General features: G+C 34.5%; 1 protein-coding gene across 6 annotated transcripts in view; it reads right to left on the reverse strand.

Annotated features, from left to right (window-relative positions):
* Positions 1-19,755, reverse strand: part of RAP1A (RAP1A, member of RAS oncogene family) — a 75,939-nt gene that overhangs the window by 52,052 nt on the left and 4,132 nt on the right. The window contains exons 3-5 of one of the 6 annotated variants that reach the window (XM_037005377.2): positions 17,172-17,304; positions 16,595-16,684; positions 10,569-10,623 (exon numbers count right to left, since the gene is read on the reverse strand). The exons of 3 other annotated variants lie outside the window; for them this stretch is intronic. The gene's annotated coding sequence lies outside the window, so the exon portion shown is untranslated. Of the gene's footprint in view, positions 1-10,568; positions 10,624-14,872; positions 15,023-16,594; positions 16,685-17,171; positions 17,305-19,755 lie in introns of all 6 variants that reach the window. 2 more of the 6 variants (XM_073234420.1, XM_037005376.2) reach the window with 2 other exon arrangements.

Raw genomic sequence — 19,755 nt, forward strand, 5'->3', positions numbered from 1 at the left:
ATGGGTATAGAGGGCAAGTACCTCAATATAATAAAGGCCATATATGACAAACCCACAGCCAACATTATACTAAATAGCAAGAAGCTGAAAGCTTTTCCTTTAAGATCAGGAACAAGACAATACCCACTCTCCCCACTTGTATTCAACATAGTTCTGGAGGTCCTAGCCACAGCAATCAGACAACACAGAGAAATAAAAGGCATCCAGATTGTCAAGGAAGAAGTTAAACTGTTCCTTTTTGCAGATGACATGATACTGTACATAAAAAACCCTAAAGAATCCACTCAAAGCTACTAGATCTAATATCTGAATTTAGCAAAGTTGCAGGATACAAAATTAATACAGAGAAATCTCTGATATTCCTATACAGTAACAATGAACTACCAGAGAGAGAAATCAGGAAAACAATTTCATTCACAGTTACATCAAAAAGAATAAAATACATAGGAATAAACCTAACAAAGGAAATGAAAGACCGATACTCTGAAAACTACAAGACACTCATGAGAGAAATTAAAAGAAGATACCAATCAATGGAAACACATCCCATGCTCATGGATAGGAAGAATTAATATTGTCAAAATGGCCATCCTGCCTAAAGCAATCTACATATTCAATGCAATTCCTATCCAAATACCAATAGCATTCTTCAATGAACTAGAGAAAATCGTTCTAACATTCATACAGAACCACAAAAGACCCTGAACAGCCAAAGCAATCCTGAGAAGGAAGAATAAAGCAGGGGCAATTATGCTCCCCAACTTCAGGCTCTACTACAAAGCCACAGTAATCAAGACAATTTGGTACTGGCACAAGAACAGAGCCACAGACCAGTGGAACAGACTACAGAACCCTGATATAAATCCAACCACATATGGTCAATTAATATATGATAAGGAGCCATGGAAATACAATGGGGAAATGACAGCCTCTTCAACAGGTAGTCTTGGCAATACTGGGCAGCTACATGCCAGAGAATGAAACTGGATTATTGTTTAACCCCACATACAAAAGTAAACTAGAAATGGATCAAAGACCTGAATGTAAGTCATGAAACCATAAAACTCTTAGAAGACAACATAGGCAAAAATCTCCTGAATATAAGCATGAGCAACTTCTTTCTGAATGCATCTCCTCGAGCAACGGAAACAAAAGCAAAAATGAACACATGGGACTACATCAAACTAAAAAGTTCCTGTACGGCAAAGGACATCATCAACAGAACAAAAAGTCATCCTACAGTATGGGAGAATATATTTGTAAATGACATACCTGACAAGGGGTTAACATGCAAAATACATAAAGAACTTACACGCCTCAACACCCAAAATGCAAATAACCAGATTAACAAATGGGCAGAGGATATGGAGAGACAGTTCTCCAAAGAAGAAATTCAGATGGCCAGCAGACACATGAAAAGATGCTCCACATCACTAATCATCAGGGAAATGCAAATTAAAGCCCCAATGAGATATCACCTCACACCAGTAAGGATGGCCAGCATTGAAGAGACTAAGAACAACAAATGCTGGCGAGGATGTGGAGAAAGGGGAACCCTCCTACACTGCTGGTGGGAATGTAAGCTAGTTCAACCATAGTGGAAAGCAGTATGGAGGTTCCTCAAAAAACTAAAAATAGAAATACCATTTGACCCCAGAATCCCACTCCTTGGAATTTACCCAAAGAATACAAGTTCTCAGATTCAAAAAGACATATGCACCCCTATGTTTACTGCAGCACTATTTACAATAATAACCAAGATGTGGAAGCAATCTAAGTGTCCATCAGTAGATGAATGGATAAAGAAAAAGTGGTACATATACACAACTGAATACTATTCAGCCATAAGAAACAAACAATTCCTACCATTTGCAACAACATGGATGGAGCTGGAGGACATTATGCTCAGTGAAATAAGCCAGGTGGAGAAAGACAAGTGCCAAATGATTTCCCTCATTTGTGGAGTATAACAACGAAGCAGAACTGAAGGAACAAAACAGCAGCAGACTCAGGGACTCCAAGAAGGAACTAGTGGTTACCAAAGGAGAGGGATGTGGGAGGGCGGGTGGGGAGGAAGGGAGAAGGGGATTGAGGGGTAGTATGTTTAGTACACATGGTATAGGGGTTCATGGGGAAGACAGTGTAGCAGAGAAGGCAAATAGGCAATCTGTGGCATCTTACTACACTGATGGACAGTGACTGCAATGGGGTATGGGTGGGGACTTGATAATATGGGTAAATGTAGTAACCACATTGTTTTTTCATGTGAAGCCTTCATAAGAGTGTATATCAATAATACCTTAACAAAAAAAAAACTGGTAAGCAAAAAAGAAAGATTTGAGGAAAACCGCACAGCACCAGTTTTCCACTCACTGAAACTTCACACACTGATCTATTGACCATCTCAGAGCCCATCACCTCCTCTCCTCTCTGACTCCAAGGGTGATCATCAGTACAGCATCGAGCAAAGACTTTGGGACCTAACTTCCTGGGTCTCAAGTCCAGCTCTGTCACTTACTTGCTCTGCATACCAGGCACATCTCAGCCTCTTTGTGCCTCAGGCTCACCACGGGGGTAACAGTGCCTATTTCACAGAGTTAATTTGCGTAAATGAGTTAGTATCTTTAAAGCACACTTATAAATGTGTCTTGCACACAGTAAGGGCTCCATATGTGTTTGCTCTATATCATTACTACCATCTTTATTTAAGTTATTCTTTGCAAAGATCCTTCGATTCCATGCATTCCTGTGTTGCCCACAGTATCAGCCAGTACAACAACATCAACCATGAATGTATCTTAAAATCTCTTTTCATTGCTGGGGAAAATACCATTATGTAACTGATGTCACTACTATAAACTTCTGGGCTGAAATCTCACCTGGGCCCCCAATACTGCACACATCAATTCTTTTATCAATCTTTGCCCTACTTCCTCTCTCATTCCTTTCCCTCCTTGATGAACTTATCAAGCCCAGTCACTATCATCTTTTTTCCTTAAATCCCACTCAGGATAAAGTTCCTCCTTATATAAGGCTCACCCTTCCACCCTCCCTCTACTAACTCCCCTGCAATTTTGTCATTCAAGCTAGAAACATGTAAGCCATACTTGACTCTGTTCCCATATATAATCAACAGCCAAGCTAGCTCTGTGGATTTTATCTAAATATTTCTTGAAATTGTTCACCCTTTTCCATCCCTATTACCACCATGTTAATTAAGGCCCCCATCATCTCTTAACCAAATCCTTCCATGAGCAATCAAAGGGATTAAGGAGATTCAGCAAAATGCAAATATCAGAAGCTGAGGGAAGAGATATGATGATTGTTTTTAGTCTCTAGGCTTATATCCCTAGACTCCATTCTCCAATATAAGCCAGGATGATTTCCTTAAAATGCAACTCTACTGTGGTTCCCCTACCTAAAATCCTTAAATAGTATATATTATACCCTTTCCCTATGGGCTCTTAACCTTTTGGGTTAAGAGACTAGGCCCTCTTCCCACTGACCACAGAGGTACAAGAATCTCTTGGAACACTATGAAAAAAATAAACAAAAACAAACCCTTTCTAAAGCATTAAGTATGATTTTTCTGAAGAGAGGAAGAGGGCCCAAAATTTGGTCTAAAAATTTCAAATTCTCAATGGGATATACGATCCCCAAAAAGCTTATTATTCTAGAGGATATGGCCCAAGCTCATTATCAGGGCTTTACAAGTCCTCCATGATCTGGCCCTTTTCCATGTCAGCCTCACCAGCTGCCCCTCTATATGGACATACATCAAGAGTTGGTGAAGTGGGTATTTGTTATTTTTGTATGTCTAGTATTCCTTCCTAGTCCTTTTGGTATATTATCTGACTACTGGGAAATAACCCTTGTCTCCCTCACTGAAGTTTTGGTGGGAATGTCAAACAAGGTGTGCCACCCTCTGTGAGCAAGAGACATGTCACTCAAACTCAAGCTAGGCCAATCAGGCTGAATTTCCTAAGAAGCTGAATCTTTAGTAGAAGGATGTGAAGATGGAAATGGTTAGAGCTGTGATTCATTTTGATTGCAGTACACTAAAGACACTATTTGTGCCTGCTACCCTTGCAAACTTCCCTGGTTCATTTTTTACTTAAATTCTGTTACTCAACATCCTTCATATAAATAACTTTTCTTCTGCTTAACTTAACCATTTTAGCCATTTGCTCATCTTTTTATTGGAAAAATATTGAACTATGTTATGGTTAGTTACATGAGTCAACTTGCTAGGCTATGGCACCCAGTTATTCAAACAAACACGAATCTAGGTGTTTTTGTGGAGGTATTATATAAATACAGTTAACATCTATAATCAATTGACTTTAAGTAAAATAATGTGTGTGGGGGGGAGGGCCTTATCCAATCAGCTGAAAGCCCTTAAAGGCAAAACTCTTTTGAGTTTTCACTGAAGAAGAAATTCTGCCACAAGGTTGCCAGAGTTTCCAACTGGCCTGCCCTATTAAGTTTGGACCTGTCAGGCCAATTCCTTGAAATGAATCTTTCTTCACACACACACACACACATACACACACACAAATATATACATACATACATACATACATATATATATATATATATATATATATATATATATATATATATATATACACACACACACACACACATAATAAAATGTGTATGTGTGTGTGCACGTACACATCCTACTCTCTGGAGAACCCTAATGCAAAAACACCTACTATGTGCCGGTGCTGAGAACAAGACAAAGTCTGTTTCTGTCACTTACAACCAAAGAACATTAAATATACCTATATGTCACCAAGAGGAAAAAAGTCCACAGGAGTTCACTGTTTAACACATATGCTAACAGTTAAAGATCAGTGCAGTGTGCAGATTTTTAAATACTAAATCTGATGGCAATAGAACTAATTTTGTGGATTCCTCCAAAGTACAGGGAAATTAAAGAATGACAGTATGCTTAAAAGAAAGAAAGGGTGTCTGAAACAGTTGTCAGAATGTGCAGGTTCCTTTACTCTAGTTCAGGGATCACCAAACTATGACCCACATGCCAGATCGGGTCCACAGCTTACTTTTGTGTGGTTTATAAACAAATGTTTTTATATTCTTAAATGATTTTCCAAACAAAAGAAATATAGCACTTCGTGACATGTAAAAATTATACAGTTGAAATTCGAATTTGAAATTAGAATGTCAATGTCTGAATCAAGCGGACACAGCCATGTTTATTTATTTACTTACAGTCTATGAATGCTTTTGCCCTACAATAGTAGAGTATTGCAACAGAAACCATATGACCTAAAATATTTATTATCTAGTCCTTTACAAAAAAAGTTTGCTGACCCCTGCTCTAGTTTATCAGAGAAAGCAAAAGCTTATCTTCAGGAGGATTTATCAAGAAAAGGGTAGGAAATGTTAGGAAAGAGAAAAAAAGAAAAGAAATAAATTTACTATTACCTATTGAGTAGTTACCATGTATAAAATACTATTTTGAGTACTTTACATATATTAATATTTTAAATCTTCACAACATTTCTACGAGGTTGGGAATATTATCCCCACTTTGTAGATGAGGCAGAGAGGCTAAAACAAACTTGTCCAAGCTCAACGGACATGAAGTACAGAACCAGGATTACAATCCAGGCAGTTTGGCTCTAGTATCTGTGTGGTTAACCACAACACTATACTGCTTTATCATTTATCTTGTCTATCTAATCTGCACCCCATTAATGATACTGATTTTCCTTAGAATTAAAGTATTACAAACTCTATGATGAACCAACACTAGAATAAATGAAGAAGTTTGTGGCAGACCATTCCTTAGAGAATTTGAAAGATCACAAAGACACCTATGCCTGTCTTCCTTCTTGAAGGCAGGAAACTAAGGAAGATGCCCCCTTGGATTTAATCATTGCTTTCTCCCAACCCACACCTGAATTCAGAATCTCAAGCAAGCCTCTAAGTGCAAGCTAAGATAAAGCATATTCTCCTCCCACATATCTTGCCTCATCATGACCAATTAATAAGAATCTGTCTACGAACCCAAGAATGGACTAACAGTTATCAAAGGGAAAGGGACTGGGGATGATGGGTGGGAAAGGAGGGATAAGGGCGGGGAAAAAGAAAGGGGGCATTACTATTAGCATGTATACTATTAGCATGTATACATGTATTAGCATGTACAATGTATATGTTGTATAATCACCACCATGCTACACTGATGGACAGTGACTGTAGTGGGGTGTGTGGGGGGGGACTTGGTGAGGGGGGGGGAGCCTGTTAAACATAGTGTTCTTCATGTAATTGTAGATTTATGATAGCAAAAAAAAAAAAAAAGTGTAAATCCAAAAAAAAAAAAATCTCATTCCAGCTGACACCTTAACTATGCCTGGTGAGACCTTAGGCAGAGAACCAGTTCAGCTGTTTCCATATTCCTGACCCACAGAAATATGTTTCAAAGATGTAATAAATGTGTTTTGTTTAAACTGAAAAAAAAAAAAAAAGAATCTGTCTATGGTAGAGCCAGAATGTGGGTTATTTCTCAAAACTCTTGAGTTAATTCTAATATACAGCCCAAACCAGAGTTGAGACCCACCACACATACTTCTTTCCTCTCAAAAGGAGTGGTGATTAAAAGAAAAGAATATAGGTGAAGAGCAAAGGTAGATATGGGAGAACTTGCCAAAATTTCTCTCTTAAGAATGAAATTTTGATTTGGTATCACAGCATGTTAGTAGAGAACATTTCTAGTCTCCATGTCTCACCTCTACATCTGAAAACTTAAAAAAAAAAAAAGCAGGTATGAAAACAAAACTATTTCTACATATGCATATATGTATGTTCACACAGGAAATTTTCTGTAAGGATACATAGCAAATTGGTAACTACTATTTTTGCCTTATCTGGTATTTTTTACTTGATCTGTATTTTTTTAAGTTAACCTCTATTACTTTTTATAATGTATTACCTGTTTAGGTAAAAATCACAAAAATTTTTTAAAAGTTGTGACTAAAGGAATATTCAAGGATTACTTTAATTATACTTTGAATAGGAAAATTATTATATAAAGAGCCAGTAAAAATTACTTGATGCTTTCCTGAAAACAGTTTGCTTTTTGTCAAGTACAAAACAAAATTTCCCAACTTCTATGTGCAGTGGAGATGTATATTCTAACAAACCTATTAAGAATCTTTTCCACCAGACAGCTATTACTAAAGTCTTACTGGTACTAATTTATCACAACATTTACTGTAAGGGGAAAATATTTTAAATAATGAAAAATAATAAAATGGAAATACTTTGTAGTTTTAAAAACACAAATGTTTATCACACATTCTGATTTTTATTATCATTTACAATAATCTCAGACAACATTTGGTTAAAATCAAACATACTCCTTACATGGATTATTCATTTAAATGAATTTGAAGTCTCTGATATGGCTTCAGAAAACAAAGCAGCACACCAATGGGAATGGTAAGGCAGTATATCCAAGCAATCACACAGGTTTAGCCACAGGTCTGAAGTCATCATGAGTTAATGCTCAAGCACAGGCTGTCACTAGTTTGCTGCTGTGATTCTGCAGAAAGGGCCTAGCTTCTTGCCCATTCACAAAGTTTTTAAGTTAAATTTTGCACCATAGAATAAAATCTGCAACTTGGTTAAGTGGTTAGCCTCAACAGACCAAATTATTTGAGAAGATAATTTTTTTAGACATACCATGTAAAAGGATGACCACTACCACAAAAGAAAACAGTTGGTTTTCACTTCACTAGATGATGAACCATAACCCAAAGCAAGGTAAACCTCTGTGCTGAGTCTAGGCTCACTGCGGTGACAACTCAACTCTAAGAGAAGCCACTCTTAGAAAATAGTGCTGTCTTAACTGCCTAGGTACTGAAGATCACCTATTATATTTATTATGTTAGTCTTCATCCTAGTGTTGAGTATAATACTCTCAGGAGAGATTTTTCATAAGATAAACTAGAGCATTTGAACACTAAAAGCATTTGGTAGTCTCACTTAAGAGCATGTCTTAAAAAATAAAGTTAGCTCATATAAAACATAGTTACAAAGATCATAATCAATATTTAAAGATTTTAGTAATGGTGTGAGTGATTAAATTTAAAGGTAAAACTGCCTCAAAATTAGTGTTTCGTTTTAAAAACAAAAATGTTTTTACTTTGAAAACCAAAGTATACAGCATAGAGAATATAAATATAATCAATAGTTGTGTAACATCTTTCTATGTTGACAGTAACTACACTAGTTGGGGTTAATTGTTGAATCACTATGCTGTATACCTGAAACCAACATAATATTTTAGATCAACTATACTTCAATTAAAAAATAGTAATTTAAACTTTATGTATATGTGTATGTATTCACATATCCCTTAAAATACTAAATATGGTATATTGCTTTTTTTTTTTTTTTTTTGGTAACATCTTTCTATGTTGACAGATAGTAACCACACTAGTTGGGGTTAACTGTTGAATCACTATATTGTATACATGAAACCAATATAATACTGTAGATCACCTATGGAAGCAACCTAAGTGTCCATCAGTAGATGAATGGATAAAGAAGATGTAGTACATATACACAATGGAATATTATTCAGCCATAAGAAGAAAACAAATCCTACCATTTGCAACAACATGGATGGAACTGGAGCGTATTACGCTCAGTGAAGTAATCCAGGTGGAGAAAGACAAGTACCAAATGATTTCCCTCATTTGTGGAGTATAATAACAAAGCAAAAACTGAAGGAAGAAAACTGCAGCAGACTCACGGAACCCAAGAATGGACTAACAGTTACCAAAGGGAAAGGGACTGGGGAGGGATAAGGGGATTAAGGGGAATTATGATTAGCACACATAATGTGGTGGGGGTGGGGGGAGGAGGGAGGTGGGCACGGGAAAGGCAGTATAACACAGAGAAGACAAGTAGTGACTCTATAGCATATCTTACTATGCTGATGGACAGGGACTGTAATGGGTTATGTGGTGGGGACTTGATAATGGCAGGAATCTAGTAACCGTGTTACTCATGTGATTGTATATTAATGATATCATAATAAAAATAAATAATAATAATTTAAACTTTATGTATATGTATATGTAGTCACACACACATATTCCTTAAAATACTGAATATGGTCTCATGCCCTTTTTTTTTTTTACAAATTCCTGTTTTCCTTGAAAATCATTGTATTAGGATTTACCTATATTGATATATTTAAATGAGATTCATCCATTCTAAGTGCTTGGTTATATTTCCATCCCATGTATAAAAATCATTATATGTCCCATCTCCTATTTTCAGCAAATTGAGTAATTTATATTATTCTGCTTTAAAAATCACTCATATATATTAGATATTCCCTAGAAAACTCTCAAAGTGAAAAAAAGCATAATTCTTTTGCAATGATTAATGGTTTTCTATAAAGAAACCTGCTGGAATCCAGCAAAAACACTAGATTAAGATTCTGTTAAAAACCAGATGGACAGTGATTGTAATGGGGTTTGTTGGGGGGACTTGGTGAAGGGGGGAGCCTAGTAAACATAATGTTCTTCATGTAATTGTAGATTAATGATACAAAATAAAAAATAAAAAAAAGAAAAAGAAAAAAAACCAGGTGCTGATTTTGGGAAAGACAAGTAATAGGATTTTACTAGACTGATGGACAGTGGTTGCAATGGTGTGGGGGAGGATTTGATAATATGGGTGTATGTTGAAACCATAATGCTGCTCATGTGAAAACTACATAAGATTGTATATCAATGATATCTTAAATAAATAAAAAAAAGAATATATGGGATTAGACAAAAAAGTAGATACAAAGCATAAGAATTGCTCCAGTTCCTAGTGATCTACTCCAATTTCTTACAGAGATCAATACCAAGTGCTGATGGTAGTGATAATAATGGCAGCAAAATATTTAAGTGCTTTTTGTATGCCAGACATACTTATTTAATCCTCCAATATGTGTAAGAAATAGGTGCTGTTCTTTTTCCATTTTACAGATGAAAAAACTGAGAAATAAAGATACAAATGTTCACCAGGTGTTTTGCCTACTGACCACAAATACATCATTAAATGACCAAATATTCAAAGTGAAATTTGGCATATCATTTATATAAATAAGTTTAAATTTTGTAATTAAACAATTATTTATAAAATATATAAATGAATGTGAATGAGGCAACCTGAATTAGAAGAATCAAACAAAAGTTTTCTAAGTCATTACCTGAGTAGTACAACACTTTTCCCATTTCTCTCACTCCTTATATCCAGAAAAAGACAACTTAATTTTGCTTGTTTTTGTTTTAAAGTACAGATTTTATCATTACACACAATTCCACCTGAGGAATGCATCCTGTTTATTAATTCATTAAAACCTTTAACTCATTATCCCCTCAGAATCTTCCATCTTTAAAACTTTTATTAAATTTAATCTTATATTCTATAATGAATTAATTTTACAACTTTCATTTTCTAATTATAAAATATATGAGCAATGTATAAAAGTCAGAAAATAAAAGGTGTAAAAAGAAAAAAAAAATCACCTGTAATCCCAACTTCAAGATAACAACTTCGGTCCTTTTGGTGTTTCCTTTTAGCCTATATTCAACATATAAATAGACATTTTTTAGAAGTAACAGCTGAAATCATGGTATGTAAAACTGGTGATCTGCTTTTCTCCCTTAATACAGCAGTTTTTAAAAATAGTGCAGACAAATGCAATTATATGATTGATTTTATACAGAACACTTTGGCTTATTATAGGACTAAACAAATAGGTCAAGAAACTGAAAATTAACCATAGTTGGAGAAGAGATGGTGGGTGCTTCATATAAAGAATTTCTTCCTTTTAAAAGTACAGTATTTGAATGTGTTTTAAAAATCATTTTAAAATTTTACTGATTTAATAGGCATTTTTAATAGGCAATAGTGGTTTTACTATTTAACAGGCATCTTCTTTGCTAAAAAAACTTTACATGTCCACCCTCAGCACATCAACATATAGAAGACATTAAACACATGGCTGTGGAAGTGTTATGGTTGCAAAAGATCTAAACTGTGACACACTGTAGACACAAGCTCAGACCAGTGTACTTGAACCTAAGCAGAGCCAGCTAAGAACACCACAAAGCAATGATTCTTTATAATGAGTGTCTAAAGCCTACTGTTTACTACACATGCAAGCAGATGGCACTGAATGGTGACACAATCTCAAGCCTGATCTACTAATGACAGTAGTCCAAGTCTAAAGCAGAATGGGCATAAAAGAATGACTACATCATCTAAATCCCCCTATCCCCATGGTTTCAGTGCAGATTTTAGCTGGTTTTTATATTATAATGCTGTCGTATTCTAATGTAAAAATTACAACAAAAATTTGAGTCCTAGTGATAAGTTATTAAACATTTATTTAAAATTCAAGGGGATGTATTACCATGGAGTTTGTCCTAAGTGTGAAACTCAATACTCAAAAGGCACAGAAACTTTCTTAAAAAGGGTATACTAGCTGACCAATGAATGCTGAGTTACTTAAGTTAGATTTATCATATGCATGTAAAAGAAACACTGTAAAAATAGTCTAATATCTGAAAACCTAAATAAAGGTGGGTCTGAGATATAAAATTCACCTTCTAAGTTCACTTGCTAATTTTTTTCCTAAATTAATCTGACATTCTTATACAAGTTAAATTATCAAAGTTTCACCCATGTCAATTTTTAGATATACCACATCTATAGGGCAAATTGATACTTATACTTCATATGCAAAACTATTTTCTAAAGCACGATTTCATACCAGGGGGTCATATATGTCATTATTAAACCGATTATATGATTAGAATGGAGAGCAGCAGGATACAACAGTGCAATCTAAAAGCTGTCATACAGAAATCTAACAGGGAAAAATAAAAGAGCACCTGGAGGACATCAAGAATGAAAGTATCACATGAAATTATCTTCTACAGACCTGTCATTTATAACCTTAGTCTCAGATAACTAGAAACAAATTTTAAAATGTTTCTTCACAAAAAAAAACCCTCTTCATTTTATGTTTACTGTATTCCCAACTCAAACTGAAACAGATCTCATGCTTAATAAAGTAGTGATGTGATGATACTGCCAAATTGTGAGATTTCTAATACCCTCTCTGAAGGCCCCCAAGAACACTGTATCTAAAGTGTTCTATCTGTTTAACATTAACTTATCTTCTTATAGGCCTCATTTCATCCATTTCATTTCTCTTTTTGTGAAAATAAATTTTCTTTCCAGTCGAGGACAGCAACTTCCATGTGTTACCCATGCCCCTTGGTAAATCTTGTATCATAATCCTTTCCTTTTGGAACCTTCCACTACAACAGTTTCAATCTCTAGATTATCTGTACTTACTTCATCCCTTAGGAATCCATTCCTATTACATATTCATTTAAAAGAACTCTAAACTTAAACTTATTAAGATATTAATTCATTTGAAGGATTAGAAACTTTAGAACTGGGTAATTTAGAGATCTCCTACTATTTTGCCTGGATATTTACATCAATTGGGGAAAAAAAACACCTTATTATGTATTTTTTTCAACCCTGCTAATCATTAAATGCCCCAGAATCATCAGTTCATATAACTGAACAACAAACCACACACTCTGATGTACTAATTGAAGACAGAAACAAATACATACTCCCCCAGCCCCACTGACACTGTGGTAGATTATTAGGTGGCCAACTAATGTTGGCTACATAAACATTTTGACTACTACTGTTCCACCACTTCATGTCAGAAAACTACAGTAAAGTTTTAAACAGTTAAAAAAAATTAAGAGATACAGTTAGGACCAAAAGAAGATGCTCTCTTGAGTGTGAATACAGGGGTCTAAAGCAGTTTTTTTTTTTTTTTTAAGATGAAAACATTACACTACTCAGTTAAAATCATACTTTCCAAGTTTTGGGTCTTTACTTCCCTCCTCAGGATTTTTACTGTGTGATTTAAGTACCTTAAAACTTATTCTGGGGAGAGGAAGAATTTTGTAGAGAAAAAAGATGGGTGATTATTTCTGAACTCTCTAGACTCATAAGAAAAATGGTATGCTGCACTGAAGAAAAGATTACAGAGATAGAGGCAATCTGTCATTCACTCATTTATTGTTTGCATGTATGCAAAATATGAATATTTACTGATTACCTACTTTGTGCTTTGTACTGCAGTAGACACAGGTAGTGATATCCTATGTCTTCCCTTTGTATTTATAAAAACAAATCCAAACCCCTCACCAAAGACTTAGATAATTTGTGCCTTGTCAGTTTCACCTACCAGTCTCTTCTCAGCTTACCACAATGCCTTCTCAAACATGACAAACTGTTTCCCACTTCAACATTTTTGTACCAACTGGACCCTCTGCCGGCTTTACTCTTCTTACAGATTGTGACATGTCTTGTTCTGTCATTCAGGTCTCAGATTAAATATCATCACCTCAGGGAGCTTTTCCTCCTCAGTGTAAACCCTTCCATAATTGTCATTTCATCCTGGTAAAGCTTCTTCATAGCATTTGTGACCTCTGAGATTATCTTGTTCATTTATTGGTTTACTGTATCTCCACAACCACTAAACCCTACTAATATAAAGAGCTCCATGACACTGTTTTATTCACTGCTCTACCCCCAGTTTCTAGGACAGTACCAGGAACCCAATAATCACTCAATAAATATTTGTTGGATAATCAGACAAGCTATTTAAGATTATTTGGGGGAAGGACTCTAATTTCTTAGTCAGGAACTTAACTCAGCATTCAAAATTGCTTCTTCACAAGGGTAAGAAACTCCCCCCCTTCTTTTGATAAAAAGAATAAGAAAAAAATATACAATATTCCAGTCAACCAGGGGGCTTTCTTTTATTTTATTTCAATCCTTTAGGATAGAAAGATATGAAAGCCTATTCATGTTTCATACTTCATTTGTCACCTCATATAAAAACTGAATGAATTTTTCTTATTTCAGCCTTACTGAGGTATAAATGGAATATAAAATTGTGAATTTTCTTAAAATAGTATACCATAAGCTGCTAGTCATTTAATCTAATAACTTATTTTTCCTGTCAAGATGCAAGCACGCTTCTAAGAATGTAAGACTTATAGAGTGATAAGGCCACAGGTGCCACCATAGTGACGGTGCCAGAAGGACCTAAACCAGCAAAGACCCTGTTCTCAGTTATGGCTGAGAAGTTTGAGAGAAGGGTAAGAGGGATCACTTCTAGGAGAATGATTATAGTTCTCAATTCTGTTTATACAAACAGAAATATCTTCAAACCAATAGAAAAGAGATTCAACTAGCGTCTTAACAGTTTGTGACATTAGTCATTGTTCTGAATATGGGAGGTCTCTTTAAGTAAACAAAACACCATTCAGTTGACCAGATCTGGGCTTCTGATAACTCACATAAGAAAAACACAGTATTTGTAAATAGTAACACCCACACAATCCCCAATACTATGTTCTACATTTGCTTATTAATTTAAAAATATTTTCAAGGATACTTTTAAAGGGAAGAGATCTGAATAAAAATAACTAATAATAAGGACTTTATTTCTGAGTTTAGAAAATATTTCATTTCTCAGCTGGCAGTATTAAACGAAGAGAGTAAGCAGAGAGAATTCACAACTCAAGTGAATTTACTTACAGTCAAAAGAAATACTAGTATCAATTGTTAGGCTAACTTGCTTACATATTACTCAGCCAAGTGGAAACCATAATTAGCATAGAGCTAGAGTTAGGTACCAAAATGACCAAGAATGGCATTTGCAAACTCATTTTTTAAATTAAAGAATTAAGGTTAAAGGGAGAAAAGTACTGAAAGTACTTACTTTTAAAGATCATATACTCTTTCCTATTTTTCACAGCTCCGTATTTCACTGCCATCAACACTCTAAGCTACTTAACAAGAAGTCTCGTTATTTTTGATCACTTGTGCTCACACAACTGATGTTTCGAAAGTCCAGTTGCATTAACAAATGCTGGAAAGACATGCAGAAGAATTCCACCTTAACAGTGAAGTATTTTAAGATACTATCTCCAGAAATATGTCTGAAAGTGAGGATTCCCTATTAACTAAGAACTCAAAATGCTAAACAAAGAAAATTTCTCCTGTAAACTATAAATTTGTCAAAGAATAGCATAAACATATGTTTTTCACTGATGAAATAACAGGAATCTTTTACCCTTCAGGTTTGTTTTTTTTTTAAATAGCAACCAGCAAAGTATACTGAGCCCTAGCATCTCCCAGAGGTTGTGTCTAACTCCATGCAGCTATCCCTTAAGATTTCAGACTCTTTCTTTAAAATTTCATCTCCAAATTGGGTACACTTGAATATCTTGAGATGTTCACAACAGCGATGCCCAACAATTCCTCCTAAAACCTTCCCTCTTGTTTTCCTTTAAACCCTAAGATCTTGTCTTGCCCGTGTTATTAAACCAAGCTTCCTGTCTTCAGTCTCTTTCTTCTTCAATTCCTTCTATACTCTGTAGTCAGATTCATCTTCTAAAAGATGAGTGCTCTCATCAGGTCATTTTCTTCATATCAAAACTTACTATGTTCCTGATAGTCCATACTTCTCAACTTGGCATTCAGTGACTTCCAAAGTCTAGCCCTAATCAGTCTTTATGCCCTTATTGTCATATTTTCTAATTTTACAAGCCTCGGCTTCTGTCAATCAATCTCTTGTCCTCAACTTGTCCTAAACTTTCTTGGCTCATGCCATTTCTACCACAAAGAATGTCTACAACTCCCCTCCAGCTGCCATTGCTCACTACCTTTTGCATCTCTGCATTTATTCAAGTAAATAAGGACACAAATGATATCTCCTGGCTCATCCCCAAAACTGGCGCGCACACACACACACACAAAAGCACTATCTTTTCTTAAATGCCCATGATGTGCCATGCAATCTTACACTGTAATTTTAATCTCAACAACCCTATGAAGTAGATGCTATTCTCCTTTTAAAGACGAGTAAGCCGAAGTTCAGAAACACTGAATAGTGTATCTACTAAGTGACCTCATGTTCTATACTCACCAAGTTGCCTCAAATCATGTACTTAGTAAGTGGCAAAGCAAAGATTTGAACCCAGGCTGCCTGACTCTAGAGCCAATGCTCTAAACATTAATGGGGAGAGAGAGAGAGAAAGAGAGAGAGACAGAGAGAGATTGTGTGTGTGTGTGTTTAAATATGAACCATCTACCGGAAATAATTTAGTTTTACATATTTACATCTATGTAATAGAGAATAAACTTTCTCATGTTTGTCACTTTAGGAAAGGGAGAACATTCAAGTGAGTTTTTTTCCTAGTAAAAGAACAATGGTCAAACTGCAGCATAGGGAATGTCTTTTTTGTCATAAAGATTACTTTTACCTAAAATATTTTCAAAGAATTTTTTCATTACAACCAACCTTTTTTAAAGATGACTGGTAATTACCAATCGGACATTATGATATTTTTAGATATTATTACATAATATGAGGATGTTACGACTGCCACCCAAGAACTGTAATAGATACCTACAAACTGGCAACAGTGTAAGAACTGACCTACTCAATGCCATTGAAGGTGCAGTGAGACACACTCTTATACAGGGTAACCACCCTCTGATCCAGTTATCCCACTTCTGGGAATCGATCCTAAAGAAGGAAAAAAAAAAAAAACAGAGATGCACTCAAAGATAAATGTACAAAAATGTTTGTCCCAATGTTGTTTAAAATAGTATTATAATAAATTAACCTAGAAGTCCCACACTAGGAGACCGATCTCCTGTTCAGAGAAAAAAGGAGGAGTCAAACAGTATATATAAAAGTAAAATTCTAATTTTAAAAATTATAAAAATCTGTATAGAACTAGAAAAATGTATATTAAAATGTCAGTAGTAATTATCTCTGGGCAATGGGTTTACAGGTGATTTTCAGTTTCTTCTTTACATTATGTTCTTTTCAAAATTTGTCACAATAAAATTTGAATGACTTCCCACAGGAAAAAAATGTTTAAGCAGTTATTACCACTGAAAATGATCCTGAGTCTAACAAGGACATATTACTTGGAATAGAAACTACATTTCTTAGTGCAAAGAAAACATCAAACTTGTTTCTAGTTCTTATTATGCTCACTGCTTACTTTTATTAGACGGTGCAAAAAATTTCATCCAAAACTCTGTAGTATCCATGAAATCGCACAAGGCTCACAAGCTAGAAGTCAGCCAATGCTCCATCAGAAAGCACCACAGTTAAATGAACTGTTTTATTTATGTCTGTTGAGATTTAAAAATATCCAATTAATCCTAATTCAAAACACATAAAAAGGAAAATCCAATAAAACTATTCTCATTTGTCAAATTAAGAAAATATACTGTTGTTGCTTTATAAGCACATCATCGTTAGGTATGGAGTGGGAGAAAACTTGAAAATAAAGCTGGCAAGCTACCAACATTCACTAAAAATGCACACTAATGTATTCTGTCTATATGCACATTTCTGCTCTAGTGAATAGTTAACTTTAGTGTCAAAGGATGATTTAATCAGTATAGAAAAAAATTTAAGCTGTTTTGCCCACCCCACCCCCAAAAACTTCTCACATTAAACACAATTAAAATTGCTCACTGAAACAGGAAAAAACTTCTCTACAATGTGGCATATACGAAGAAAAGTAATTTGCAAAAAAAAAGAGCCTTGACCTGAAGATAGGCAGTAGACCAAACAATTCTTATTTTACTGTATTTTAAGCAACTGGAAAACTGGTTTGCTCTAATACTAAAAAGCTGCTAGAAAGTAAGACCACAGAAATAGTTGTTGAGGAACTAAGAGTTTAAAATACCACAATGATTTTACTTAGAAAATTAGTATCATTCTATTTTTACTCTACCATGAAAACACATTTATTTATAAAACATATGTCAGGTTCTGGCAAGCAAAATAAATTACTAAACTATAAATTCCTTAAAGTAGAAACTATGGTCTCACATCTCAGTTTCCATCAGAGCCTAATAGTGGGTTGCTCAAACTTCTGTTCAATGACTGAATCTGAAATCTATTAATGAAATTAGGCAACACTGTCACAAGCATACAATGGAGTTTTTTAAAAGGTAGGTCAAAAGACATCAATGATTTGGGCTAGATACTGAAAGCTACATAAAATCCAAAGATTAGTGTTAAGTTTCAATTGCTAAAGTAAGTTACGGCTGCTTGCTTGGTGTTCTGTAATACAGCCAACTTGTCTAGAACAGAATGATCCTATTTATAAATGAATTTAAAAATACCACTGAAAATAAAGTGAATGAATTTATTTATACTCGCCAGATTACACATTCGACAGATCTGAAATGTTCAGTTTGTAATAAGAGAGAATTACCTATTACTAACTTAGAATCTTACAAGCTGCGTTTGGGATTTGTTCAAAAAACCCTGTTGTACCCAGTTCTTTATACTTTTATATAAAGTATATACTTTATACTTTTGTCATTGATAACTAAACCACAGTTCTATCCTGAGCAGTTATTTTTTTACAACCAGAACAAGTGAGAATAACATACCACTGCAAATAACCATGAATGTTATATATAACTACCTTGTTCAAAGTAAGGCATTTCAAGTTTTAATTAATCCACCAGTGTCTTTTATCAGTTATAATGTATAGTTTAGTATATTCCTATTCTTATGAAATATGCCCTAATTTAAATATATACTGAAACCAAACATAGAATTACATATTTAATTCCAAATTTGGTTAACTTTACCACTACACACTCTGAACCACTGTCTATCAATGTGAACTAAATACTCTACAGATAGAAAACTATCTCTGTCTGGGAAAATTGGATATGCAAAGAAGTTTTTTCCTTCCAGATTTATCTAACCTAAATTTATATAGCCTAAATAAATAAGTCATTAGTACCTAAAAAAAAAAAAAAGCCATTAACTTGTCTAATGATTGAAGTTAATTTCATAGCATGTATTTAATCCTCCATGTGTATAACACATACTTATGAAAATAACATTTAAAGGATTGTTTTTAAACAAATACACTATTTCTTGTTTCAACTCCACCTTAATCATCACACACAATTTCCTGTTTTTATTGGTTCATGCACGTACACCTCTTTTAAAAGGCCTATTTTCAAGCAGAAATGAGAGCACGGCACAGTTCTCTGTTAAACTGTTTTGTTGATCAGAACACCAGGAGAAGCTTATAGGTTCAATATTCATCTGGTTCATTTAACTTTGAAACAAACTGCCTTCTTAATGAGTCATCTCAAAACTCTGCAAAGGGAATTGGAGAGAGAATGTGTGAATAATTCATTGCAAACTCATAACCACTATTACAGAAATTTAAAACCTTAACGGGCCAATATTATCTCTGTATATGAAAGACCAAAAAGCACATAAAACTACCACTTGTAATCTCCAAATTTCATGCACAAAATAAAAGGAAGAATGCTTCATCTGTCTCAGTAACATATGAAAGTTCAAATATTTTTGTTTAACACTAATCATTTCCACAAGATGTGAATTTGGCACTAAGTCATACAGCAATATATGACATCAGAATGAGCAGAATATAACTTGGAAATATGCCATAACTCTTTTTAAAACTGATGAGTTTAATTTAAAAAGGAACATTAAGAATTAAGTTTATGTTCACAATTTTAAACTCACCACAACATAAACACTTTATATGAGATATTTTAATTGAACTTATAAGAGTA

The sequence above is a fragment of the Manis javanica genome, chromosome 4 (assembly GCF_040802235.1).
Source record: "Manis javanica isolate MJ-LG chromosome 4, MJ_LKY, whole genome shotgun sequence".
NCBI classification, from domain to species: domain Eukaryota; kingdom Metazoa; phylum Chordata; class Mammalia; order Pholidota; family Manidae; genus Manis; species Manis javanica.